The sequence below is a fragment of the Oncorhynchus keta genome, unplaced genomic scaffold, assembly GCF_023373465.1.
Source record: "Oncorhynchus keta strain PuntledgeMale-10-30-2019 unplaced genomic scaffold, Oket_V2 Un_scaffold_2955_pilon_pilon, whole genome shotgun sequence".
NCBI classification, from domain to species: domain Eukaryota; kingdom Metazoa; phylum Chordata; class Actinopteri; order Salmoniformes; family Salmonidae; genus Oncorhynchus; species Oncorhynchus keta.
Genome location: NW_026290906.1, coordinates 196231 through 223049, shown reverse-complemented (window position 1 = coordinate 223049; position 26819 = coordinate 196231). Strand labels below are relative to the sequence as shown.

The 26819-nt window shown below is 44.4% G+C and overlaps 1 protein-coding gene across 3 annotated transcripts in view; it reads right to left on the bottom strand.

The window, feature by feature from the left end:
* Positions 1-26819, bottom strand: part of atp1b2a (ATPase Na+/K+ transporting subunit beta 2a) — a 115825-nt gene that overhangs the window by 29229 nt on the left and 59777 nt on the right. The window lies entirely within an intron of this gene.

Below are 26819 nucleotides of genomic sequence, written 5' to 3'. Positions count from 1 at the left end.
ACAGGTGGCGTCAAGCACTCCTCCAGCATCTTTTCATTTTTTCTGCGTCTCACGAATGTTCTTCTTTGTGATCCAAACCCCTCAAACTTAGATTAGTCTGTCCATAACACTTATGTACATTCTTCCTCTGTCCAGTGTCTGTGTTCTTTTGTACATCTTAATCTTTTTTATTGGCCAGTCTGAGATATGGCTTTTTCATTGCAACTCGGCCTAGAAGGCCAGCATCCCAGAGTCGCCTCTTCACTGTTGACGTTGAGACTGGACAGAGGAACTCTGCCTAGAAAGTCAGCATCCCAGAGTCGCCTCTTCACTGTTGACGTTGAGACTGGACAGAGGAACTCTGCCAAGAAAGTCAGCATCCCAGAGTCGCCTCTTCACTGTTGATGTTGAGACTGGACAGAGGAACTCTGCCTAGAAGGACAGCATCCCAGAGTCGCCTCTTCACTGTTGACGTTGAGACTGGACAGAGGAACTCTGCCTAGAAGGCCAGCATCCCAGAGTCGCCTCTTCACTGTTGACGTTGAGACTGGACAGAGGAACTCTGCCTAGAAGGACAGCATCCCAGAGTCGCCTCTTCACTGTTGACGTTGAGACTGGACAGAGGAACTCTGCCTAGAAGGCCAGCATCCCAGAGTCGCCCCTTCACTGTTGACGTTGAGACTGGACAGAGGAACTCTGCCTAGAAGGCCAGCATCCCAGAGTCGCCTCTTCACTGTTGACGTTGAGACTGGACAGAGGAACTCTACCTAGAAGGCCAGCATCCCAGAGTCGCCTCTTCACTGTTGACGTTGAGACTGGACAGAGGAACTCTGCCTAGAAGGACAGCATCCCAGAGTCGCCTCTTCACTGTTGACGTTGAGACTGGACAGAGGAACTCTGCCTAGAAGGCCAGCATCCCAGAGTCGCCTCTTCACTGTTGACGTTGAGACTGGACAGAGGAACTCTGCCTAGAAGGCCAGCATCCCAGAGTCGCCTCTTCACTGTTGACGTTGAGACTGGACAGAGGAACTCTGCCTAGAAGGCCAGCATCCCAGAGTCGCCTCTTCACTGTTGACGTTGAGACTGGACAGAGGAACTCTGCCTAGAAGGCCAGCATCCCAGAGTCGCCTCTTCACTGTTGACGTTGAGACTGGACAGAGGAACTGTGCCTAGAAGGTCAGCATCCCGGAGTCGCCTCTTCACTGTTGACGTTGAGACTGGACAGAGGAACTGTGCCTAGAAGGTCAGCATCCCGGAGTCGCCTCTTCACTGTTGACGTTGAGACTGGACAGAGGAACTCTGCCTAGAAGGCCAGCATCCTGGAGTCGCCTCTTCACTGTTGACGTTGAGACTGGTGTTATGCGGGTACTATTTAATGAAGCTGCCAGTTGAGGACTTGTGAGGTGTCTGTTTCTCAAACTAGACACTCTAATGTACTTGTCCTCTTGCTCAGTTGTGCATCGGGGCCTCCCACTCCTCTTTCTATTCTGGTTAGAGACAGTTTGTGCTGTTCTGTGAAGGGAGTAGTACACAAAGTTGTACGAGATCTTCAGTTTCTTGACAATTTCTTGCATGGAATAGCCATAATTTCTCAGAACCAGAATAGACTGATGAGTTTCAGAAGAAAGGTCTTTGTTTCTTGCCAGTTTGAGCCGGTAATCGAACCCACAAATGCTGATGCTCCAGATACTCAACTAGTCTGAAGAAGGTCAGTTTTATTGCTTCTTTAATCAGAACAGTTTTCAGCTGTGCTAACATAATTGCAAAAGGGTTTTCTAATGATCAATTAGCCTTTTAAAATGTTAAACTTGGATTAGCTAACACAACGTGCCATTGGAACACAGGAGTGATGGTTGCTGATAATGGGCCTTTGTACACCTATGTAGACATTCCATTAAAAATCACAAAATTACAACATTAACAATGTCTACACTGTATATCTGATCAATTTGATGTTATTTTAATGGACCAAAAAAAGTAGCTTTTCATTCAAAAACAAGGACATTTCTTCGTGACCCCAAACTTCTGAATGGTAGTGTATATGTTTTGACAATGACAATTTACAATCTAAGGTAACGGCAAGTAATTCAGGACCAGTTTATTACTGGCCACCCATTCCAAAACAGACTGCAACTCTTTGTTAAGGGTTTCAGTGACTTCATTAGCTGTGGTTGCTGATGCGTATATGGTTGAATCATCAGCATACATGGACACACATGCTTTGTTTAATGCCAGTGGCAGGTCATCGGTAACAATAGAAAAGAGTAGAGGGCCTAGAGAGCTGCCCTGCGGTACACCACACTTTACATGTTTGACATTAGAGAAGCTTCCATTAAAGAAAACCCTTTGAGTTCTATTAGATAAATAGCTCGGAAAACACGATATGGCAGAGGTTGAAAAGCCATAACACATACGTTTTCTCAACAACTGGTTATGGTCAATAATATCAAAGGCTGCACTGAAATCTAACAGTACAGCTCCCACAATCTTCTTCTTATCAATTTATTTTAACCAATCATCAGTCATTTGTGTCAATGCAGTACATGTTGAGGGCCCTGCTCTATAAGCCTGCTGAAAGTCTGTTAATTTGTTTACAGAGAAATAGCATTGTATTTGGTCAAACATTTCCAAGAGTTTACTATGAGCTGGCAGCAAGCTGATAGGTCTGCTGTTAGAACCAGTAAACTTTACCACTCCTGGGTAGTGGAATTACTTTGGCTTCCCTCCAGGCCTGAGGACAAAGACTTTCCTCTAGGCTCAGATTAAAGATATGACAGATAGGAGTGGCTATAGAGTCAGCTACCATCCTCAGTAGCTTTCCATCAATGCCAGGATGTTTGTCATTTTCCACCTCTCCCACACCTCCTCCACCTCACCTCTAATTGACTGTTATTTAGACACTGACTGTTACCACTTGGTGGTAACTATAGCAACACTCCAAAAGAAAAGGCTTTAGATGAAGGGCCAAGTGAACCTGCAACCACAACACTTCAATAACACAAGACATAAGATCTTCTCTAAACATTACAGGGATATGACTCTGAATATATACAGTAACACCTCCCCTATAAACATTACAGGGATATGGCTCTGAATATATACAGTAACACCTCCCCTATAAACATTACAGAGATATGGCTCTGAATATATACAACACCTCCCCTATAAACATTACAGGGATATGGCTCTGAATATATACAGTAACTCCTCCCCTATAAACATTACAGGGATATGGCTCTGAATATATACAGTAACTCCTCCTCTATAAACATTACAGGGATATGGCTCTGAATATATACAGCAACACCTCCCCTATAAACATTACAGGGATATGGCTCTGAATATATACAACACCTCCCCTATAAACATTACAGGGATATGGCTCTGAATATATACAACACCTCCCCTATAAACATTACAGAGATATGGCTCTGAATATATACAGTAACACCTCCCCTATAAACATTACAGGGATATGGCTCTGAATATATACAACACCTCCCCTATAAACATTACAGGGATATGGCTCTGAATATATACAACACCTCCCCTATAAACATTACAGGGATATGGCTCTGAATATATACAACACCTCCCAACACCTCCCCTATAAACATTACAGGGATATGGCTCTGAATATATACAGCAACACCTCCCCTATAAACATTACAGGGATATGGCTCTGAATATATACAACACCTCCCCTATAAACATTACAGGGATATGGCTCTGAATATATACAGCAACACCTCCCCTATAAACATTACAGGGATATGGCTCTGAATATATACAACACCTCCCCTATAAACATTACAGGGATATGGCTCTGAATATATACAGCAACACCTCCCCTATAAACATTACAGGGATATGGCTCTGAATATATACAGCAACACCTCCCCTATAAACATTACAGGGATATGGCTCTGAATATATACAGCAGCACCTCCCCCATAAACATTACAGGGATATGGCTCTGAATATATACAACACCTCCCCTATAAACATTACAGGGATATGGCTCTGAATATATACAACACCTCCCCTATAAACATTACAGGGATATGGCTCTGAATATATACAGTAACACCTCCCCTATAAACATTACAGGGATATGGCTCTGAATATATACAACACCTCCCCTATAAACATTACAGGGATATGGCTCTGAATATATACAACACCTCCCCTATAAACATTACAGGGATATGGCTCTGAATATATACAACACCTCCCTATAAACATTACAGGGATATGGCTCTGAATATATACAGTAACACCTCCCTATAAACATTACAGGGATATGGCTCTGAATATATACAACACCTCCCCTATAAACATTACAGGGATATGGCTCTGAATATATACAGTAACTCCTCCCCTATAAACATTACAGGGATATGGCTCTGAATATATACAGTAACTCCTCCCCTATAAACATTACAGGGATATGGCTCTGAATATATACAGCAACACCTCCCCTATAAACATTACAGGCCTCCCCTATAAACATTACAGGGATATGGCTCTGAATATATACAACACCTCCCCTATAAACATTACAGGGATATGGCTCTGAATATATACAACACCTCCCCTATAAACATTACAGAGATATGGCTCTGAATATATACAGTAACACCTCCCCTATAAACATTACAGGGATATGGCTCTGAATATATACAACACCTCCCCTATAAACATTACAGGGATATGGCTCTGAATATATACAACACCTCCCCTATAAACATTACAGGGATATGGCTCTGAATATATACAACACCTCCCCTATAAACATTACAGGGATATGGCTCTGAATATATACAGCAACACCTCCCCTATAAACATTACAGGGATATGGCTCTGAATATATACAACACCTCCCCTATAAACATTACAGGGATATGGCTCTGAATATATACAGCACCTCCCCTATAAACATTACAGGGATATGGCTCTGAATATATACAGCAACACCTCCCCTATAAACATTACAGGGATATGGCTCTGAATATATACAGCAACACCTCCCCTATAAACATTACAGGGATATGGCTCTGAATATATACAGCAACACCTCCCCTATAAACATTACAGGGATATGGCTCTGAATATATACAGCAACACCTCCCCTATAAACATTACAGGGATATGGCTCTGAATATATACAGCAACACCTCCCCTATAAACATTACAGGGATATGGCTCTGAATATATATAGCAACACCTCCCCTATAAACATTACAGGGATATGGCTCTGAATATATACAGCAACACCTCCCCTATAAACATTACAGGGATATGGCTCTGAATATATACAGCAACACCTCCCCTATAAACATTACAGGGATATGGCTCTGAATATATACAACACCTCCCCTATAAACATTACAGGGATATGGCTCTGAATATATACAACACCTCCCCTATAAACATTACAGGGATATGGCTCTGAATATATACAACACCTCCCCTATAAACATTACAGGGATATGACTCTGAATATATACAACAACACCTCCCCTATAAACATTACAGGGATATGGCTCTGAATATATACAGCAACACCTCCACTATAAACATTACAGGGATATGGCTCTGAATATATACAGCAACACCTCCACTATAAACATTACAGGGATATGGCTCTGAATATATACAACACCTCCCCTATAAACATTACAGAGATATGGCTCTGAATATATACAGCAACACCTCCCCTATAAACATTACAGGGATATGGCTCTGAATATATACAACACCTCCCCTATAAACATTACAGGGATATGGCTCTGAATATATACAACACCTCCCCTATAAACATTACAGGGATATGGCTCTGAATATATACAACACCTCCCCTATAAACATTACAGGGATATGGCTCTGAATATATACAACACCTCCCTCTATAAACATTACAGGGATATGGCTCTGAATATATACAACACCTCCCCTATAAACATTACAGGGATATGGCTCTGAATATATACAACACCTCCCCTATAAACATTACAGGGATATGGCTCTGAATATATACAACACCTCCCCTATAAACATTACAGGGATATGGCTCTGAATATATACAACACCTCCCCTATAAACATTACAGGGATATGGCTCTGAATATATACAGCAACACCTCCCCTATAAACATTACAGGGATATGACTCTGAATATATACAACACCTCCCCTATAAACATTACAGGGATATGGCTCTGAATATATACAGCAACACCTCCCCTATAAACATTACAGGGATATGGCTCTGAATATATACAACACCTCCCCTATAAACATTACAGGGATATGGCTCTGAATATATACAACACCTCCCCTATAAACATTACAGGGATATGGCTCTGAATATATACAGCAACACCTCCCCTATAAACATTACAGGGATATGGCTCTGAATATATACAGCAGCACCTCCCCCATAAACATTACAGGGATATGGCTCTGAATATATACAACACCTCCCCTATAAACATTACAGGGATATGGCTCTGAATATATACAGCAACACCTCCCCTATAAACATTACAGGGATATGGCTCTGAATATATACAACACCTCCCCTATAAACATTACAGGGATATGGCTCTGAATATATACAACACCTCCCCTATAAACATTACAGAGATATGGCTCTGAATATATACAGTAACACCTCCCCTATAAACATTACAGGGATATGGCTCTGAATATATACAGCAACACCTCCCCTATAAACATTACAGGGATATGGCTCTGAATATATACAACACCTCCCCTATAAACATTACAGGGATATGGCTCTGAATATATACAACACCTCCCCCATAAGCATTCCTGTCTCTTCTATAGATGTTATATCCTTGTATTACTACTGCTGTATCTTCAAATGAATTATCTAAGTGAGTCTCAATAGGAGTCAGTCACAAGGCGATGAACAGGAAAACACAGTCTGCTGTCTGTCCCACCTCCTGGTACAGATTGTGTACACTGTGGATGGTTGCGGTCTATTTTCTTGACAGGGAGGAGGGAGAGATTTATCATAATCCAACAACATCCCGAAGAGGCAACAAGGCTTCCCCCGTCTGTGTGTTCGGTGCGCACGTCTAACCTTGGTGTAGCCCTGAGCGATGATGCTAATAAATCAATAATAATCAATAATAAATAATGCATAATGGTACAGTGTATGAAAAGGCTTTCCCAAAAACATTCTTAATGAAATGTTATTAACTACAAAGTCACCTGAGGATAACTGTCAGAATGATATCATGATTATTTACATGAATCCAGAGGGTATTTGTTTTGCTAACTCTGACATCACGTGTTGCTAGGTGATCACTACAAACACAAAGCTAAATAACAGCTTGTTGCGAGGTGATCACTACAAACACAAAGCTAAATAACAGCCTCTTGCTAGGTGATCACTACAAACACAAAGCTAAACAACAGCCTCTTGCTAGGTGATCACTACAAACACAAAGCTAAACAACAGCCTCTTGCTAGGTGATCACTACAAACACAAAGCTAAATAACAGCCTCTTGCTAGGTGATCACTACAAACACAAAGCTAAATAACAGCCTCTTGCTAGGTGATCACTACAAACACAAAGCTAAATAACAGCCTCTTGCTAAGTGATCACTACAAACACAAAGCTAAACAACAGCCTCTTGCTAGGTGATCACTACAAACACAAAGCTAAACAACAGCCTCTTGCTTGGTGATCACTACAAAAACACAGTTAAACAACAGCCTGTTGCCAGGTGATCACTTCATAAAAACTGCTAAACAACTGCCTGTTGCTAGGGGATCAAAGCTAAACAACAGCCTCTTGCCAGGTGATCACAGCTAAACAACAGCCTGTTGCTAGGTGATCACAGTTAAACAACAGCCTGTTGCTAGGTGATCACAGCTTTTTTTAAAGCCTCTAGCTTGGTGATCACAGCTAAACGACAGCCCGTTGCTAGGTGACCACTATAAAAACACAGCTAAACAACAGCCTCTTGCTTGGTGACCACTACAAAAAGACAGCTAAACAACAGCCTCTTGCTTGGTGATCACAGCTTAACAACAGCCTGTTGCTAGGTGATCAAAGCTAAACAACAGCCTCTTGCTAGGTGATCACAGCTAAACATCAGCCTGTTATTAGGAGATCAAAGCTAAACAACAGCCTCTTGCTAGGTGATCACAGCTAAACATCAGCCTGTTATTAGGAGATCAAAGCTAAACAACAGCCTCTTGCTAGGTGATCACAGCTAAAAAACAGCCTCTTGCTTGGTGATCACTACAAAAACACTGCTAAACAAAAGCCTGTTGCTAGGTGATCACAGCTAAACAACAGCATCTTGCTAGGTGATCACAGCTAAACAACAGCCTGTTGCTAGGTGATCACAGCTAAACATCAGCTTGTTGCTAGGTGATCACCGCTAAACATCAGCCTGTTGCTAGGTGATCACAGCTAAACACTAGCCCCTTGCTTGGTGATCACTACAAAACACTGCGAAACAACAGCCTGTTGCTAGGTGATCACAGCTAAACAACAGCATTTTGCTTGGTGATCACTACAAAAACACTGCTAAACAACAGCCTGTTGCTAGGTGATCACTTTTAAAAAACTACTAAACAACAGCCTGTTGCTAGGTGATCACAGCTAAACAACAGCCTCTTGCTTGGTGATCACTACAAAAACACTGCTAAACAACAGCCTGTTGCTAGGTGATCACTTTAAAAAAATCTACTAAACAACAGCCTGTTGCTGGTGATCAAAGCTAAACAACAGCCTCTTGCTTGGTGATCACTACAAAAACACTGCTAAACAACAGCATCTTGCCAGGTGATCACAGCTAAACAACAGTCTGTTGCTAGGTGATCAAAGCTAAACATCAGCCTGTTGCCAGGTGATCACAGCTAAACATCAGCTTGTTGCTAGGTGATCACCGCTAAACATCAGCCTGTTGCTAGGTGATCACAGCTTTTTTTAAAGCCTCTAGCTTGGTGACACAGCTTGACAGCCCGTTGCTAGGTGACCACAATAAAAACACAGCTAAACACCACTAGACAGCCAACTTGCTTGGTGATCACTACAAAGCCTGTTGCACTGATCGAAACAACAGCCTGTTGCTAGGTGATCACAGCTAAACATCAGCCTGTTGCTTGGTGATCACTACAAAAACAGGTGATCACTGCTAAACAACAGCCTGTTGCTAGGTGATCACTTTTAAAAAAACACTGCTAAACAACAGCCTGTTGCTAGGTGATCACAGCTAAACAACAGCCTCTTGCTTGGTGATCACTACAAAAACACTGCTAAACAACAGCCTGTTGCTAAACATCACTTTAAAAAACTACTAAACAACAGCCTGTTGCTAGGTGATCACAGCTAAACAACAGCCTCTTGCTTGGTGATCACTACAAAAACACTGCTAAACAACAGCATCTTGCTTGATCACAAACAACAGCTAACTACAACACTGCTAAACAACAGTCTGTTGCTAGGTGATCACAGCTAAACATCAGCCTGTTGCTAGGTGATCACAGCTAAACAACAGCCCCTTGCTTTGTGATCACTACAAAAACACAACTAAACAACAGCTTGTTGCTAGGTGATCACAGCTAAACAACAGCTTGTTGCTAGGTGATCACAGCTAAACAACAGCCCGTTGCTTGGTGATCACTACAAAAACACAACTAAACAACAGCTTGTTGCTAGGTGATCACAGCTAAACAACAGCTTGTTGCTAGGTGATCACAGCTAAACCAATGCCTCTTGCTAGGTGATCACAGCTAATCAACAACCTGTTGCTAGGTGATCACAGCTAAACAACAGCCTGTTGCTAGGTGATCACAGCTTTTTTTAAGCCTCTAGCTTGGTGATCACAGCGGAACGACAGCCCGTTGCTTGGTGATCACTACAAAAAAAACTGCTAAACAACAGCCTGTTGCTAGGTGATCACAGCTTAACAACAGCCTGTTGCTAGGTGATCAAAGCTAAACAACAGCCTCTAAATTGGTGATCAAAGCTAAACAACAGCCTCTTGCTTGGTGATCACTACAAAAACACAGTTAAACAACAGCCTGTTGCCAGGTGATCACTTCATAAAAACTGCTAAACAACTGCCTGTTGCTAGGGGATCAAAGCTAAACAACAGCCTCTTGCCAGGTGATCACAGCTAAACAACAGCCTGTTGCTAGGTGATCACAGTTAAACAACAGCCTGTTGCTAGGTGATCACAGCTTTTTTTAAAGCCTCTAGCTTGGTGATCACAGCTAAACGACAGCCCGTTGCTAGGTGACCACAATAAAAACACAGCTAAACAACAGCCTCTTGCTTGGTGACCACTACAAAAGACAGCTAAACAACAGCCTCTTGCTTGGTGATCACAGCTTAACAACAGCCTGTTGCTAGGTGATCAAAGCTAAACAACAGCCTCTTGCTAGGTGATCACAGCTAAACATCAGCCTGTTATTAGGAGATCAAAGCTAAACAACAGCCTCTTGCTAGGTGATCACAGCTAAACATCAGCCTGTTATTAGGAGATCAAAGCTAAACAACAGCCTCTTGCTAGGTGATCACAGCTAAAAAACAGCCTCTTGCTTGGTGATCACTACAAAAACACTGCTAAACAAAAGCCTGTTGCTAGGTGATCACAGCTAAACAACAGCATCTTGCTAGGTGATCACAGCTAAACAACAGCCTGTTGCTAGGTGATCACAGCTAAACATCAGCTTGTTGCTAGGTGATCACCGCTAAACATCAGCCTGTTGCTAGGTGATCACAGCTAAACACTAGCCCCTTGCTTGGTGATCACTACAAAAACACTGCGAAACAACAGCCTGTTGCTAGGTGATCACAGCTAAACAACAGCATTTTGCTTGGTGATCACTACAAAAACACTGCTAAACAACAGCCTGTTGCTAGGTGATCACTTTTAAAAAACTACTAAACAACAGCCTGTTGCTAGGTGATCACAGCTAAACAACAGCCTCTTGCTTGGTGATCACTACAAAAACACTGCTAAACAACAGCCTGTTGCTAGGTGATCACTTTAAAAAAAACTACTAAACAACAGCCTGTTGCTAGGTGATCACAGCTAAACAACAGCCTCTTGCTTGGTGATCACTACAAAAACACTGCTAAACAACAGCATCTTGCGAGGTGATCACAGCTAAACAACAGTCTGTTGCTAGGTGATCACAGCTAAACATCAGCCTGTTGCTAGGTGATCACAGCTAAACATCAGCTTGTTGCTAGGTGATCACCGCTAAACATCAGCCTGTTGCTAGGTGATCACAGCTAAACACTAGCCCCTTGCTTGGTGATCACTACAAAAACACTGCGAAACAACAGCCTGTTGCTAGGTGATCACAGCTAAACAACAGCCTGTTGCTTGGTGATCACTACAAAAACAGGTGATCACTGCTAAACAACAGCCTGTTGCTAGGTGATCACTTTTAAAAAACTACTAAACAACAGCCTGTTGCTAGGTGATCACAGCTAAACAACAGCCTCTTGCTTGGTGATCACTACAAAAACACTGCTAAACAACAGCCTGTTGCTAGGTGATCACTTTTAAAAAAACTACTAAACAACAGCCTGTTGCTAGGTGATCACAGCTAAACAACAGCCTCTTGCTTGGTGATCACTACAAAAACACTGCTAAACAACAGCATCTTGCGAGGTGATCACAGCTAAACAACAGTCTGTTGCTAGGTGATCACAGCTAAACATCAGCCTGTTGCTAGGTGATCACAGCTAAACAACAGCCCCTTGCTTTGTGATCACTACAAAAACACAACTAAACAACAGCTTGTTGCTAGGTGATCACAGCTAAACAACAGCTTGTTGCTAGGTGATCACAGCTAAACAACAGCCCGTTGCTTGGTGATCACTACAAAAACACAACTAAACAACAGCTTGTTGCTAGGTGATCACAGCTAAACAACAGCTTGTTGCTAGGTGATCACAGCTAAACCAATGCCTCTTGCTAGGTGATCACAGCTAATCAACAACCTGTTGCTAGGTGATCACAGCTAAACAACAGCCTGTTGCTAGGTGATCACAGCTTTTTTTAAGCCTCTAGCTTGGTGATCACAGCGGAACGACAGCCCGTTGCTTGGTGATCACTACAAAAAAACTGCTAAACAACAGCCTGTTGCTAGGTGATCACAAAACAACAGCCTGTTGCTAGGTGATCAAAGCTAAACAACAGCCTCTAAATTGGTGATCAAAGCTAAACAACAGCCTCTTGCTTGGTGATCACTACAAAAACACAGTTAAACAACAGCCTGTTGCCAGGTGATCACTTCATAAAAACTGCTAAACAACTGCCTGTTGCTAGGGGATCAAAGCTAAACAACAGCCTCTTGCCAGGTGATCACAGCTAAACAACAGCCTGTTGCTAGGTGATCACAGTTAAACAACAGCCTGTTGCTAGGTGATCACAGCTTTTTTTAAAGCCTCTAGCTTGGTGATCACAGCTAAACGACAGCCCGTTGCTAGGTGACCACAATAAAAACACAGCTAAACAACAGCCTCTTGCTTGGTGACCACTACAAAAAGACAGCTAAACAACAGCCTCTTGCTTGGTGATCACAGCTTAACAACAGCCTGTTGCTAGGTGATCAAAGCTAAACAACAGCCTCTTGCTAGGTGATCACAGCTAAACATCAGCCTGTTATTAGGAGATCAAAGCTAAACAACAGCCTCTTGCTAGGTGATCACAGCTAAACATCAGCCTGTTATTAGGAGATCAAAGCTAAACAACAGCCTCTTGCTAGGTGATCACAGCTAAAAACAGCCTCTTGCTTGGTGATCACTACAAAAACACTGCTAAACAAAAGCCTGTTGCTAGGTGATCACAGCTAAACAACAGCATCTTGCTAGGTGATCACAGCTAAACAACAGCCTGTTGCTAGGTGATCACAGCTAAACATCAGCTTGTTGCTAGGTGATCACCGCTAAACATCAGCCTGTTGCTAGGTGATCACAGCTAAACACTAGCCCCTTGCTTGGTGATCACTACAAAAACACTGCGAAACAACAGCCTGTTGCTAGGTGATCACAGCTAAACAACAGCATTTTGCTTGGTGATCACTACAAAACACTGCTAAACAACAGCCTGTTGCTAGGTGATCACTTTTAAAAACTACTAAACAACAGCCTGTTGCTAGGTGATCACAGCTAAACAACAGCCTCTTGCTTGGTGATCACTACAAAAACACTGCTAAACAACAGCCTGTTGCTAGGTGATCACTTTTAAAAAACTACTAAACAACAGCCTGTTGCTAGGTGATCACAGCTAAACAACAGCCTCTTGCTTGGTGATCACTACAAAAACACTGCTAAACAACAGCATCTTGCGAGGTGATCACAGCTAAACAACAGTCTGTTGCTAGGTGATCACAGCTAAACATCAGCCTGTTGCTAGGTGATCACAGCTAAACATCAGCTTGTTGCTAGGTGATCACCGCTAAACATCAGCCTGTTGCTAGGTGATCACAGCTAAACACTAGCCCCTTGCTTGGTGATCACTACAAAAACACTGCGAAACAACAGCCTGTTGCTAGGTGATCACAGCTAAACAACAGCCTGTTGCTTGGTGATCACTACAAAAACAGGTGATCACTGCTAAACAACAGCCTGTTGCTAGGTGATCACTTTTAAAAACTACTAAACAACAGCCTGTTGCTAGGTGATCACAGCTAAACAACAGCCTCTTGCTTGGTGATCACTACAAAAACACTGCTAAACAACAGCCTGTTGCTAGGTGATCACTTTTTAAAAAACTACTAAACAACAGCCTGTTGCTAGGTGATCACAGCTAAACAACAGCCTCTTGCTTGGTGATCACTACAAAAACACTGCTAAACAACAGCATCTTGCGAGGTGATCACAGCTAAACAACAGTCTGTTGCTAGGTGATCACAGCTAAACATCAGCCTGTTGCTAGGTGATCACAGCTAAACAACAGCCCCTTGCTTTGTGATCACTACAAAAACACAACTAAACAACAGCTTGTTGCTAGGTGATCACAGCTAAACAACAGCTTGTTGCTAGGTGATCACAGCTAAACAACAGCCCGTTGCTTGGTGATCACTACAAAAACACAACTAAACAACAGCTTGTTGCTAGGTGATCACAGCTAAACAACAGCTTGTTGCTTGGTGATCACAGCTTAACAACAGCCTGTTGCTAGGTGATCAAAGCTAAACAACAGCCTCTTGCTAGGTGATCACAGCTAAACATCAGCCTGTTATTAGGAGATCAAAGCTAAACAACAGCCTCTTGCTAGGTGATCACAGCTAAACATCAGCCTGTTATTAGGAGATCAAAGCTAAACAACAGCCTCTTGCTAGGTGATCACAGCTAAAAAACAGCCTCTTGCTTGGTGATCACTACAAAAACACTGCTAAACAAAAGCCTGTTGCTAGGTGATCACAGCTAAACAACAGCATCTTGCTAGGTGATCACAGCTAAACAACAGCCTGTTGCTAGGTGATCACAGCTAAACATCAGCTTGTTGCTAGGTGATCACCGCTAAACATCAGCCTGTTGCTAGGTGATCACAGCTAAACACTAGCCCCTTGCTTGGTGATCACTACAAAAACACTGCTAAACAACAGCCTGTTGCTAGGTGATCACAGCTAAACAACAGCATTTTGCTTGGTGATCACTACAAAAACACTGCTAAACAACAGCCTGTTGCTAGGTGATCACTTTTAAAAAACTACTAAACAACAGCCTGTTGCTAGGTGATCACAGCTAAACAACAGCCTCTTGCTTGGTGATCACTACAAAAACACTGCTAAACAACAGCCTGTTGCTAGGTGATCACTTTAAAAAAAACTACTAAACAACAGCCTGTTGCTAGGTGATCACAGCTAAACAACAGCCTCTTGCTTGGTGATCACTACAAAAACACAACTAAACAACAGCTTGTTGCTAGGTGATCACAGCTAAACATCATCCTGTTGCTAGGTGATCACAGCTAAACAACAGCCCGTTGCTAGGTGATCACAGCTATTTAAAAAAAGCCTCTAGCTTGGTGATCACAGCTAAACGACAGCCCGTTGCTTGGTGATCACTACAAAAACACAGCTAAACAACAGCCTCTTGCTTGATGATCACTACAAAAAAACTGCTAAACAACAGCCTCTTGCTTGATGATCACTACAAAAAAACTGCTAAACAACAGCCTGTTGCTTGGTGATCACAGCTTAACAACAGCCTGTTGCTAGGTTATCAAAGCTAAACAACAGCCTCTTGCTAGGTGATCACAGGTAAACAACAGCCCGTTGCTAGGTGATCACAGCTATTTAAAAAATCCTCTCGCTTGGTGATCACAGCTAAACGACAGCCCATTGCTTGGTGATCACTACAGAAAAAACTGCTAAACAACAGCCTGTTGCTAGGTTATCAAAGCTAAACAACAGCATCTTGCTAGGTGATCACAGGTAAACAACAGCCTGTTACTAGGTGATCACAGCTAAACATCAGCATGTTGCTGGGTGATCACAGCTAAACAAGAGTGTGTTGCTAGGTGATCACCACTAAACATCAGCCCCTTGCTTGGTGATCACTACAAAAACACTGTGAAACAACAGCCTGTTGCTACGTGATCACAGCTAAACATCAGCCTGTTGCTAGGTGATCACAGCTAAACAACAGCCCCTTGCTTTGTGATGACTACAAAAACACAGCTAAACAACAGCCTGTTGCTAGCTGATCACAGCTAAACAACAGCCTCTTGCTTGGTGATCACTACAAAAACACAACTAAACAACAGCTTGTTGCTAGGTGATCACAGCTAAACATCATCCTGTTGCTAGGTGATCACAGCTAAACAACAGCCCGTTGCTAGGTGATCACAGCTATTTTAAAAAAGCCTCTAGCTTGGTGATCACAGCTAAACGACAGCCCGTTGCTTGGTGATCACTACAAAAACACAGCTAAACAACAGCCTCTTGCTTGATGATCACTACAAAAAAACTGCTAAACAACAGCCTGTTGCTTGGTGATCACAGCTTAACAACAGCCTGTTGCTAGGTTATCAAAGCTAAACAACAGCCTCTTGCTAGGTGATCACAGGTAAACAACAGCCCGTTGCTAGGTGATCACAGCTATTTAAAAAATCCTCTCGCTTGGTGATCACAGCTAAACGACAGCCCATTGCTTGGTGATCACTACAGAAAAAACTGCTAAACAACAGCCTGTTGCTAGGTGATCACAGCTTAACAACAGCCTGTTGCTAGGTTATCAAAGCTAAACAACAGCCTCTTGCTAGGTGATCACAGGTAAACAACAGCCTGTTACTAGGTGATCACAGCTAAACATCAGCATGTTGCTGGGTGATCACAGCTAAACAAGAGTGTGTTGCTAGATGATCACCACTAAACATCAGCCCCTTGCTTGGTGATCACTACAAAAACACTGTGAAACAACAGCCTGTTGCTACGTGATCACAGCTAAACATCAGCCTGTTGCTAGGTGATCACAGCTAAACAACAGCCCCTTGCTTTGTGATGACTACAAAAACACAGCTAAACAACAGCCTGTTGCTAGCTGATCACAGCTAAACAACAGCCTCTTGCTTGGTGATCACTACAAAAACACAGCTAAACAACAGCTTGTTGCTAGGTGATCACAGCTAAACAACATCCTGTTGCTAGGTGATCACAGCTAAACAACAGCCCGTTGCTAGGTTATCAAAGCTAAACAACAGCCTCTTGCTAGGTGATCACAGGTAAACAACAGCCTGTTGCTAGGTGATCACAGCTAAACATCAGCCTGCTGCTGGGTGATCACAGCTAAACAACAGCCTCTTGCTAGGTGATCACAGGTAAACAACAGCCTGTTGCTAGGTGATCACAGCTAAACACTCTGCATGTTGCTGGGTGATCACAGCTAAACAAGAGTGTGTTGCTAGGTGATCACCACTAAACATCAGCCCCTTGCTTGGTGATCACAACAAAAACACAACTAAACAACAGCATTTTGCTTGGTGATCACTACAAAAACACAGCTAAACAACAGCCTGTTGCGAGGTGATCACCACTAAATATCAGACCCTTGCTTGGTGATCACTACAAAAACACTGCGAAACAACAGCCTGTTGCTAGGTGATCACAGCTAAACAACAGCCGGTTGCTAGGTGATCACAGCTAAACAACAGCATCTTGCTAGGTGATCACAGCTAAAAACAGCCTGTTGCTAGGTGATCACAGCTAAACATCAGCCTGTTGCTAGGTGATCACAGCTAAACAACAGCCTGTTGCTAGGTGATCACAGCCAAACCCCAGCCCCTTGCTTGGTGATCACAGCTAAACACCAGCCCCTTGCTTGATGATCACTACAAAAACACAACTAAACAACAGCTTGTTGCTCGGTGATCACAGCTAAACAACATCCTGTTGCTCGGTGATCACAGCTAAACAACAGCCCGTTGCTAGGTGATCACAGCTATTTTTAAAAAGCCTCTCGCTTGGTGATCACAGCTAAACGACAGCCCATTGCTTGGTGATCACTACAGAAAAAACTGCTAAACAACAGCCTGTTGCTAGGTGATCACAGCTTAACAACAGCCTGTTGCTAGGTTATCAAAGCTAAAGAACAGCCTCTTGCTAGGTGATCACAGGTAAACAACAGCCTGTTGCTAGGTGATCACAGCTAAACATCAGCATGTTGCTGGGTGATCACAGCTAAACAAGAGTGTGTTGCTAGGTGATCACCACTAAACATCAGCCCCTTGCTTGGTGATCACTACAAAAACACTGTGAAACAACAGCCTGTTGCTAGGTGATCACAGCTAAACAAAAGCCTGTTGCTAGGTGATCACAGCTAAACGACAGCCCGTTGCTTGGTGATCACTACAAAAACACAGCTAAACAACAGCCTCTTGCTTGATGATCACTACAAAAAAAACTGCTAAACAACAGCCTGTTGCTTGGTGATCACAGCTTAACAACAGCCTGTTGCTAGGTTATCAAAGCTAAACAACAGCCTCTTGCTAGGTGATCACAGGTAAACAACAGCCTGTTGCTAGGTGATCACAGCTAAACATCAGCATGTTGCTGGGTGATCACAACTAAACAAGAGTGTGTTGCTAGGTGATCACAGCTAAACATCAGCCCCTTGCTTGGTGATCACAACAAAAACACAGCTAAATGACAGCCCGTTGCTTGGTGATCACTACAAAAACACAGTTAAACAACAGCCTGTTGCGAGGTGATCACCACTAAATATCAGCCCCTTGCTTGGTGATCACTACAAAAACACTGCGAAACAACAGCCTGTTGCTAGGTGATCACAGCTAAACAACAGCCTGTTGCTAGGTGATCACAGCTAAACAACAGCATCTTGCTAGGTGATCACAGCTAAACAGCAGCCTGTTGCTAGGTGATCACAGCTAAACATCAGCCTGTTGCTAGGTGATCACAGCTAAACAACAGCCTGTTGCTAGGTGATCACGGCTAAACACCAGCCCCTTGCTTGGTGATCACTACAAAAACAGTGCAAAACAACAGCCTGTTGCTAGGTGATCACAGCTAAACAACAGCCTCTTGCTTGGTGATCACTACAAAAACACAACTAAACAACAGCTTGTTGCTCGGTGATCACAGCTAAACAACATCCTGTTGCTCGGTGATCACAGCTAAACAACAGCCCGTTGCTAGGTGATCACAGCTATTTAAAAAAAGCCTCTCGCTTGGTGATCACAGCTAAACGACAGCCCACTGCTTGGTGATCACTACAGAAAAAACTGCTAAACAACAGCCTGTTGCTAGGTGATCACAGCTTAACAACAGCCTGTTGCTAGGTTATCAAAGCTAAACAACAGCCTCTTGCTAGGTGATCACAGGTAAACAACAGTCTGTTGCTAGGTGATCACAGCTCAACCACAGCCTCTTGCTGGGTGATCACAGCTAAACAACAGCATCTTGCTTGGTGATCACTACAAAAACACAATTAAACAACAGCCTGTTGCTAGGTTATCACAGCTAAACAACGGCCTGTTGCTAGGTGATCACAGCTAAAGAAAAGCTTCTAGCTTGGTGATCACAGCTAAACATCAGCCCCTTGCTTGGTGATCACTAGAAAAACACTGTGAAACAACAGCCTCTTGCTCGGTGATCGCAGCTGAACAACAGCCTGTTGCTAGGTGATCACAGCTAAATAACAGCCACTTCACAGGTGATCAAAGCTAAACAACGGCCTGTTGCTAGGTGATTTACATTTACATTTACATTTAAGTCATTTAGCAGACGCTCTTATCCAGAGCGACTTACAAATTGGTGCATACACCTTATGACAACCAGTGGAACAGCCACTTGCATCTAAATCTTGTTGGGGGGGAGAAAGGGGGGTGAGAAGGATTACTTACCCTTACTTACCCTATCCTAGGTATTCCTTGAAGAGGTGGGGTTTCAGGTGTCTCCGGAAGGTGATTGACTCCGCTGTCCTGGCGTCGTGAGGGAGTTTGTTCCACCATTGGGGGCCAGAGCAGCGAACAGTTTTGACTGGGCTGAGCGGGAACTGTACTTCCTCAGTGGTAGGGAGGCGAGCAGGCCAGAGGTGGATGAACGCAGTGCCCTTGTTTGGGTGTAGGGCCTGATCAGAGCCTGAGGTACTGAGGTGCCGTTCCCCCACAGCCCGTGGCGAGCACCATGGTCTTGTAGCGGATGCGAGCTTCAACTGGAAGCCAGTGGAGAGAGCGGAGGAGCGGGGTGACCTGGGAAGGTTGAACACCAGACGGGCTGCGGCGTTCTGGATGAGTTGTAGGGGTTTAATGGCACAGGCAGGGAGCCCAGCCAACAGCGAGTTGCAGTAATCAAGACGGGAGATGACAAGTGCCTGGATTAGGACCTGCGCTGCTTCCTGTGTGAGGCAGGGTCGACTCATGTTGTAGAGCATGAACCTACAGGAACGGGACACCGCCTTGATGTTAGCGTCAGGTGTTGTCCAGGATCACGCCAAGGTTCTTAGCGCTCTGGGAGGAGGACACAATGGAGTTGTCAACCGTGATGGCGAGATCATGGAACAGTCCTTCTTGCTGAGGTTCAGCTTGAGGTGGTGATCCGTCATCCACACTGATATGTCTGCCAGACATGCAGAGATGCGATTCGCCACCTGGTCATCAGAAGGGGGAAAGGAGAAGATTAATTGTGTGTCGTCTGCATAGCAATGATAGAGAGACCATGTGAGGTTATGACAGAGCCAAGTGACTTGGTGTAAGCGAGAATAAGAGAGGGCCTAGAACAGAGCCTGGGGGACACCAGTTGAGAGCGCGTAGGTGATCTCGCCACGCCACCTGGTAGGAGCGACCTGTCAGGTAGGACGCAATCTGCGTGGGCTGCCCAACTTGGAGAGGAGGATCTGATGGTTCACAGTATCGAAGGCAGCCGATAGGTCTAGAAGGATGAGAGCAGAGGAGAGAGAGTTAGCTTTAGCAGTGCGGAGCGCCTCCGTGATACAGAGAAGAGCAGTCTCAGTTGAATGACTAGTCTTGAAACCTGACTGATTTGGATCAAGAAGGTCATTCTGAGAGAGATAGCGGTAGAGCTGGCCAAGGACACGCTCAAGAGTTTTGGAGAGAAAAGAGAGAAGGGATACCTAGTTGTTGACATCGGAGGGATCGAGTGTAGGTTTTTTCAGAAGGGGTGCAACTCTCGCTCTCTTGAAGACGGGAGGGACGTAGCCAGCGGTCAGGGATGAGCTGATGAGCGAGGTAAGGTAAGGGAGAAGGTCAAATGGTCTGGAAAGAGAGGAGGGGATAGGGTCAAGCGGGCAGGTTGTTGGGGGCCGGCCGTGATTTCATCTGGAGAGAGAGGGGAGAAAGAGGTCAGAGCATAGGGTAAACAGAACAGCCTGTTAGCAAACGAGGATCGGATGTCATCGACCTTCTTTTCAAAATGGTTGACAAGTCCTGCAGAGAGGGAGGAGGGAGGGGGGAGGATTCAGGGAGGGAGGAGAAGGTGGCAAAGAGCTTCCTAGGGTTAGAGGCAGATCACTTTAGCAGCAGAGACAGAGGAGGAAAATGTAGAGAGGAGGGAGTAAACCAGGTCCGCAGGGAGGCAGCCTCCATTTCCGCTTGCCCGGAGCCCTGCTGTGAGCTCGCAATGATCAGCCACGGAGCGGGAGGGGAGGACCGAGCCGGCTGGAGGATAGGGGACATAGGGAGTCAAAGGATGCAGTAAGGGAGGAGAGGAGGGTTGAGGAGGCAGAATCAGGAGATAGGTTGGAGAAAGTTTGAGCAGAGGGAAGAGAAGATAGGATGGAAGAGGAGAGAGTAGCGGGGGAGAGAGAGCGAAGATTGGGACGGCGCGATACCATCCGAGTAGGGGCAGTGTGGGAAGTGTTGGATGAGAGCGAGAGGGAAAAGGATACAAGGTAGTGGTCGGAGACTTGGAGGGGAGTTGCAATGAGGTTAGTGGAAGAACAGCATCTAGTAAAGATGATCAAGCGTATTGCCTGCCTTGTGAGTAAGGGTGAGAGGGTGACAAAAGAGGAGAGGAGTGGAAAGAAGGAGGCAGAGAGGAATGAGTCAAAGGTAGACGTGGGGAGGTAAAGTCGCCCAGAACTGTGAGCCGTCCTCAGGAAAGCTTATCAAATCAAGCTCATTGATGAACTCTCCGAGGGAACCTGGAGGGCGATAAATGATAAGGATGTTAAGCTTGAAAGGGCTGGTAACTGTGACAGCATGGAATTCAAAGGAGGCAATAGACAGATGGGTAAGGGGAGAAAGAGAGAAAGACCACTTGGGAGAGATGAGGATCCCGGTGCCACCACCCCGCTGACCAGAAGCTCTCGGGTGTGCGAGAACACTCGGACGAGGAGAGAGCAGTAGGAGTAGCAGTGTTATCTGTGGTGATCCATGTTTCAGTGCCAAGAAGTCAAGGGACTGGAGGGAGGCATAGGCTGAGATGAACTCTGCCTTGTTGGCCGCAGATTGGCAGTTCCAGAGGCTACCAGAGACCTGGAACTCCACGTGGGTCGTAACCACCAGGTTAGGTGGTCACGCCTTTGTTGCTGTGCAGAGAGGAGAGAACAGGGATAGACAGACACATAGTTGACAGGCTACAGAAAAGGCTACGCTAATGCAAGGAAATTGGAATGACAAGCGGACTACACGTCTCGAATGTTCAGAAAGTTAAGCTTACGTAGCAAGAATCTTATTGATCACAGGTGATCACAGCTAAACAACAGCCTCTTGATAGGTGATCACAGCTAAACAACAGCATGTTGCTAGGTGATCACAGCTAAACAACAGCCTCTTGATAGGTGATCCCAGCTAAACAACAGCCTCTTGCTTGGTGATCACTACAAAAACAGAGCTAAACAACATCCTGTTGCGAGGTGATCACAGCTAAAGAAAAGCTTCTAGCTTGGTGATCACAGCCTCTGATAGGTGATCACAGCTAAACAACAGCCTGTTGCTAGGTGATCACAGCTAAACAACAGCCTCTTGCTTTGCGATCACTACAAAACAATGCTAAACAACAGCCTGTTGCTAGGTGATCACGGCTAAATAACAGCCACTTGATAGGTGATCAAAGCTAAACAACGGCCTGTCGCTAGGTGATCACAGCTAAACAACAGCCTCTTGATAGGTGATCACAGCTAAACAACAGCATGTTGCTAGGTGATCACAGCTAAACAACAGCCTCTTGATAGGTGATCACAGCTAAGGCTTATTGATCACTACAAAACACAGCTAAACATCAGCCTGTTGCTAGGTGATCACAGCTAAACAACAGCCCCTTGCTTTGTGATGACTACAAAAACACAGCTAAACAACAGCCTGTTGCTAGCTGATCACAGCTAAACAACAGCCTCTTGCTTGGTGATCACTACAAAAACACAACTAAACAACAGCTTGTTGCTAGGTGATCACAGCTAAACAACATCCTGTTGCTAGGTGATCACAGCTAAACAACAGCCCGTTGCTAGGTGATCGCAGCTAAACAACAGCCTCTTGCTAGGTGATCACAGGTAAACAACAGCCTGTTGCTAGGTGATCACAGCTAAACATCAGCCTGTTGTTAGGTGATCACAGCTAAACAACAGCCTGTTGCTAGGTGATCACAGCTAAACCCCAGTCCCTTGCTTGGTGATCACAGCTAAACACCAGCCCCTTGCTTGGTGATCACTACAAAACAGTGCAAAACAACAGCCTGTTGCTAGGTGATCACAGCTAAACAACAGCCTCTTGCTTGGTGATCACTACAAACACAACTAAACAACAGCTTGTTGCTCGGTGATCACAGCTAAACAACATCCTGTTGCTCGGTGATCACAGCTAAACAACAGCCCGTTGCTAGGTGATCACAGCTATTTTAAAAAAGCCTCTCGCTTGGTGATCACAGCTAAACGACAGCCCATTGCTTGGTCATCACTACAGAAAAAACTGCTAAACAACAGCCTGTTGCTAGGTGATCACAGCTTAACAACAGCCTGTTGCTAGGTTATCAAAGCTAAACAACAGCCTCTTGCTAGGTGATCACAGGTAAACAACAGCCTGTTGCTAGGTGATCACAGCTGAACAACTGTCTCTTGCTAGGTGATCACAGCTAAACAACAGCCTCTTGCTAGGTGATCACAGGTAAACAACAGTCTGTTGCTAGGTGATCACAGCTCAACCACAGCCTCTTGCTAGGTGATCACAGCTGAACAACTGTCTCTTGCTAGGTGATCACAGCTAAACAACAGCATCTTGCTTGGTGATCACTACAAAAACACAATTAAACAACAGCCTGTTGCTAGGTTATCACAGCTAAACAACGGCCTGTTGCTAGGTGATCACAGCTAAAGAAAAGATTCTAGCTTGGTGATCACAGCTAAACATCAGCCCCTTGCTTGGTGATCACTACAAAAACACTGTGAAACAACAGCCTCTTGCTAGGTGATCGCAGCTGAACAACAGCCTGTTGCTAGGTGATCACAGCTAAATAACAGCCACTTGACCGGTGATAAAAGCTAAACAACGGCCTGTTGCTAGGTGATCACAGCTAAACAACAGCCTGTTGATAGGTGATCACAGCTAAACAACAGCCTCTTGCTTGGTGATCACAGCTAAACAACAGCCTGTTGCTTGGTGATCACAGCTAAAGAAAAGCTTCTAGCTTGGTGATCACAGCTAAACAACAGCATTGTGATAGGTGATCACAGCTAAACAACAGCCTGTTGCTAGGTGATCACAGCTAAACAACAGCCTCTTGCTTTGCGATCACTACAAAAACACTGCGAAACAACAGCCTGTTGCTAGGTGATCACGGCTAAACAACAGCCTGTTGCTAGGTGATCACAGCTAAACAACAGCCTCTTGCTAGGTGATCACAGCTAAACAGCAGCCTGTTGCTAGGTGATCACAGCTAAACATTAGCCTGTTGCTAGGTGATCACAGCTAAACAACAGCCTGTTGCTAGGTGATCACGGCTAAACACCAGCCCCTTGCTTGGTGATCACTACGAAAACAGTGCAAAACAACAGCCTGTTGCTAGGTGATCACAGCTAAACAACAGCCTCTTGCTTGGTGATCACTACAAAAACACAACTAAACAACAGCTTGTTGCTCGGTGATCACAGCTAAACAACATCCTGTTGCTCGGTGATCACAGCTAAACAACAGCCCGTTGCTAGGTGATCACAGCTATTTAAAAAAGCCTCTCGCTTGGTGATCACAGCTAAACGACAGCCCACTGCTTGGTGATCACTACAGAAAAAAGCTAAACAACAGCCTGTTGCTAGGTGATCACAGCTTAACAACAGCCTGTTGCTAGGTTATCAAAGCTAAACAACAGCCTCTTGCTAGGTGATCACAGGTAAACAACAGTCTGTTGCTAGGTGATCACAGCTCAACCACAGCCTCTTGCTGGGTGATCACAGCTAAACAACAGCATCTTGCTTGGTGATCACTACAAAAACACAATTAAACAACAGCCTGTTGCTAGGTTATCACAGCTAAACAACGGCCTGTTGCTAGGTGATCACAGCTAAAGAAAAGCTTCTAGCTTGGTGATCACAGCTAAACATCAGCCCCTTGCTTGGTGATCACTAGAAAAACACTGTGAAACAACAGCCTCTTGCTCGGTGATCGCAGCTGAACAACAGCCTGTTGCTAGGTGATCACAGCTAAATAACAGCCACTTGACAGGTGATCAAAGCTAAACAACGGCCTGTTGCTAGGTGATCACAGCTAAACAACAGCCTCTTGATAGGTGATCACAGCTAAACAACAGCATGTTGCTAGGTGATCACAGCTAAACAACAGCCTCTTGATAGGTGATCCCAGCTAAACAACAGCCTCTTGCTTGGTGATCACTACAAAAACAGAGCTAAACAACATCCTGTTGCGAGGTGATCACAGCTAAAGAAAAGCTTCTAGCTTGGTGATCACAGCTAAACAACAGCATCGTGATAGGTGATCACAGCTAAACAACAGCCTGTTGCTAGGTGATCACAGCTAAACAACAGCCTCTTGCTTTGCGATCACTACAAAAACAATGCTAAACAACAGCCTGTTGCTAGGTGATCACGGCTAAATAACAGCCACTTGATAGGTGATCAAAGCTAAACAACGGCCTGTCGCTAGGTGATCACAGCTAAACAACAGCCTCTTGATAGGTGATCACAGCTAAACAACAGCATGTTGCTAGGTGATCACAGCTAAACAACAGCCTCTTGATAGGTGATCACAGCTAAGCAACAGCTTATTGCTTGGTGATCACTACAAAAACACAGCTAAACATCAGCCTGTTGCTAGGTGATCACAGCTAAACAACAGCCCCTTGCTTTGTGATGACTACAAAAACACAGCTAAACAACAGCCTGTTGCTAGCTGATCACAGCTAAACAACAGCCTCTTGCTTGGTGATCACTACAAAAACACAACTAAACAACAGCTTGTTGCTAGGTGATCACAGCTAAACAACATCCTGTTGCTAGGTGATCACAGCTAAACAACAGCCCGTTGCTAGGTGATCGCAGCTAAACAACAGCCTCTTGCTAGGTGATCACAGGTAAACAACAGCCTGTTGCTAGGTGATCACAGCTAAACATCAGCCTGTTGTTAGGTGATCACAGCTAAACAACAGCCTGTTGCTAGGTGATCACAGCTAAACCCCAGTCCCTTGCTTGGTGATCACAGCTAAACACCAGCCCCTTGCTTGGTGATCACTACAAAAACAGTGCAAAACAACAGCCTGTTGCTAGGTGATCACAGCTAAACAACAGCCTCTTGCTTGGTGATCACTACAAACACAACTAAACAACAGCTTGTTGCTCGGTGATCACAGCTAAACAACATCCTGTTGCTCGGTGATCACAGCTAAACAACAGCCCGTTGCTAGGTGATCACAGCTATTTTAAAAAAGCCTCTCGCTTGGTGATCACAGCTAAACGACAGCCCATTGCTTGGTCATCACTACAGAAAAACTGCTAAACAACAGCCTGTTGCTAGGTGATCACAGCTTAACAACAGCCTGTTGCTAGGTTATCAAAGCTAAACAACAGCCTCTTGCTAGGTGATCACAGGTAAACAACAGCCTGTTGCTAGGTGATCACAGCTGAACAACTGTCTCTTGCTAGGTGATCACAGCTAAACAACAGCCTCTTGCTAGGTGATCACAGGTAAACAACAGTCTGTTGCTAGGTGATCACAGCTCAACCACAGCCTCTTGCTAGGTGATCACAGCTGAACAACTGTCTCTTGCTAGGTGATCACAGCTAAACAACAGCATCTTGCTTGGTGATCACTACAAAAACACAATTAAACAACAGCCTGTTGCTAGGTTATCACAGCTAAACAACGGCCTGTTGCTAGGTGATCACAGCTAAAGAAAAGATTCTAG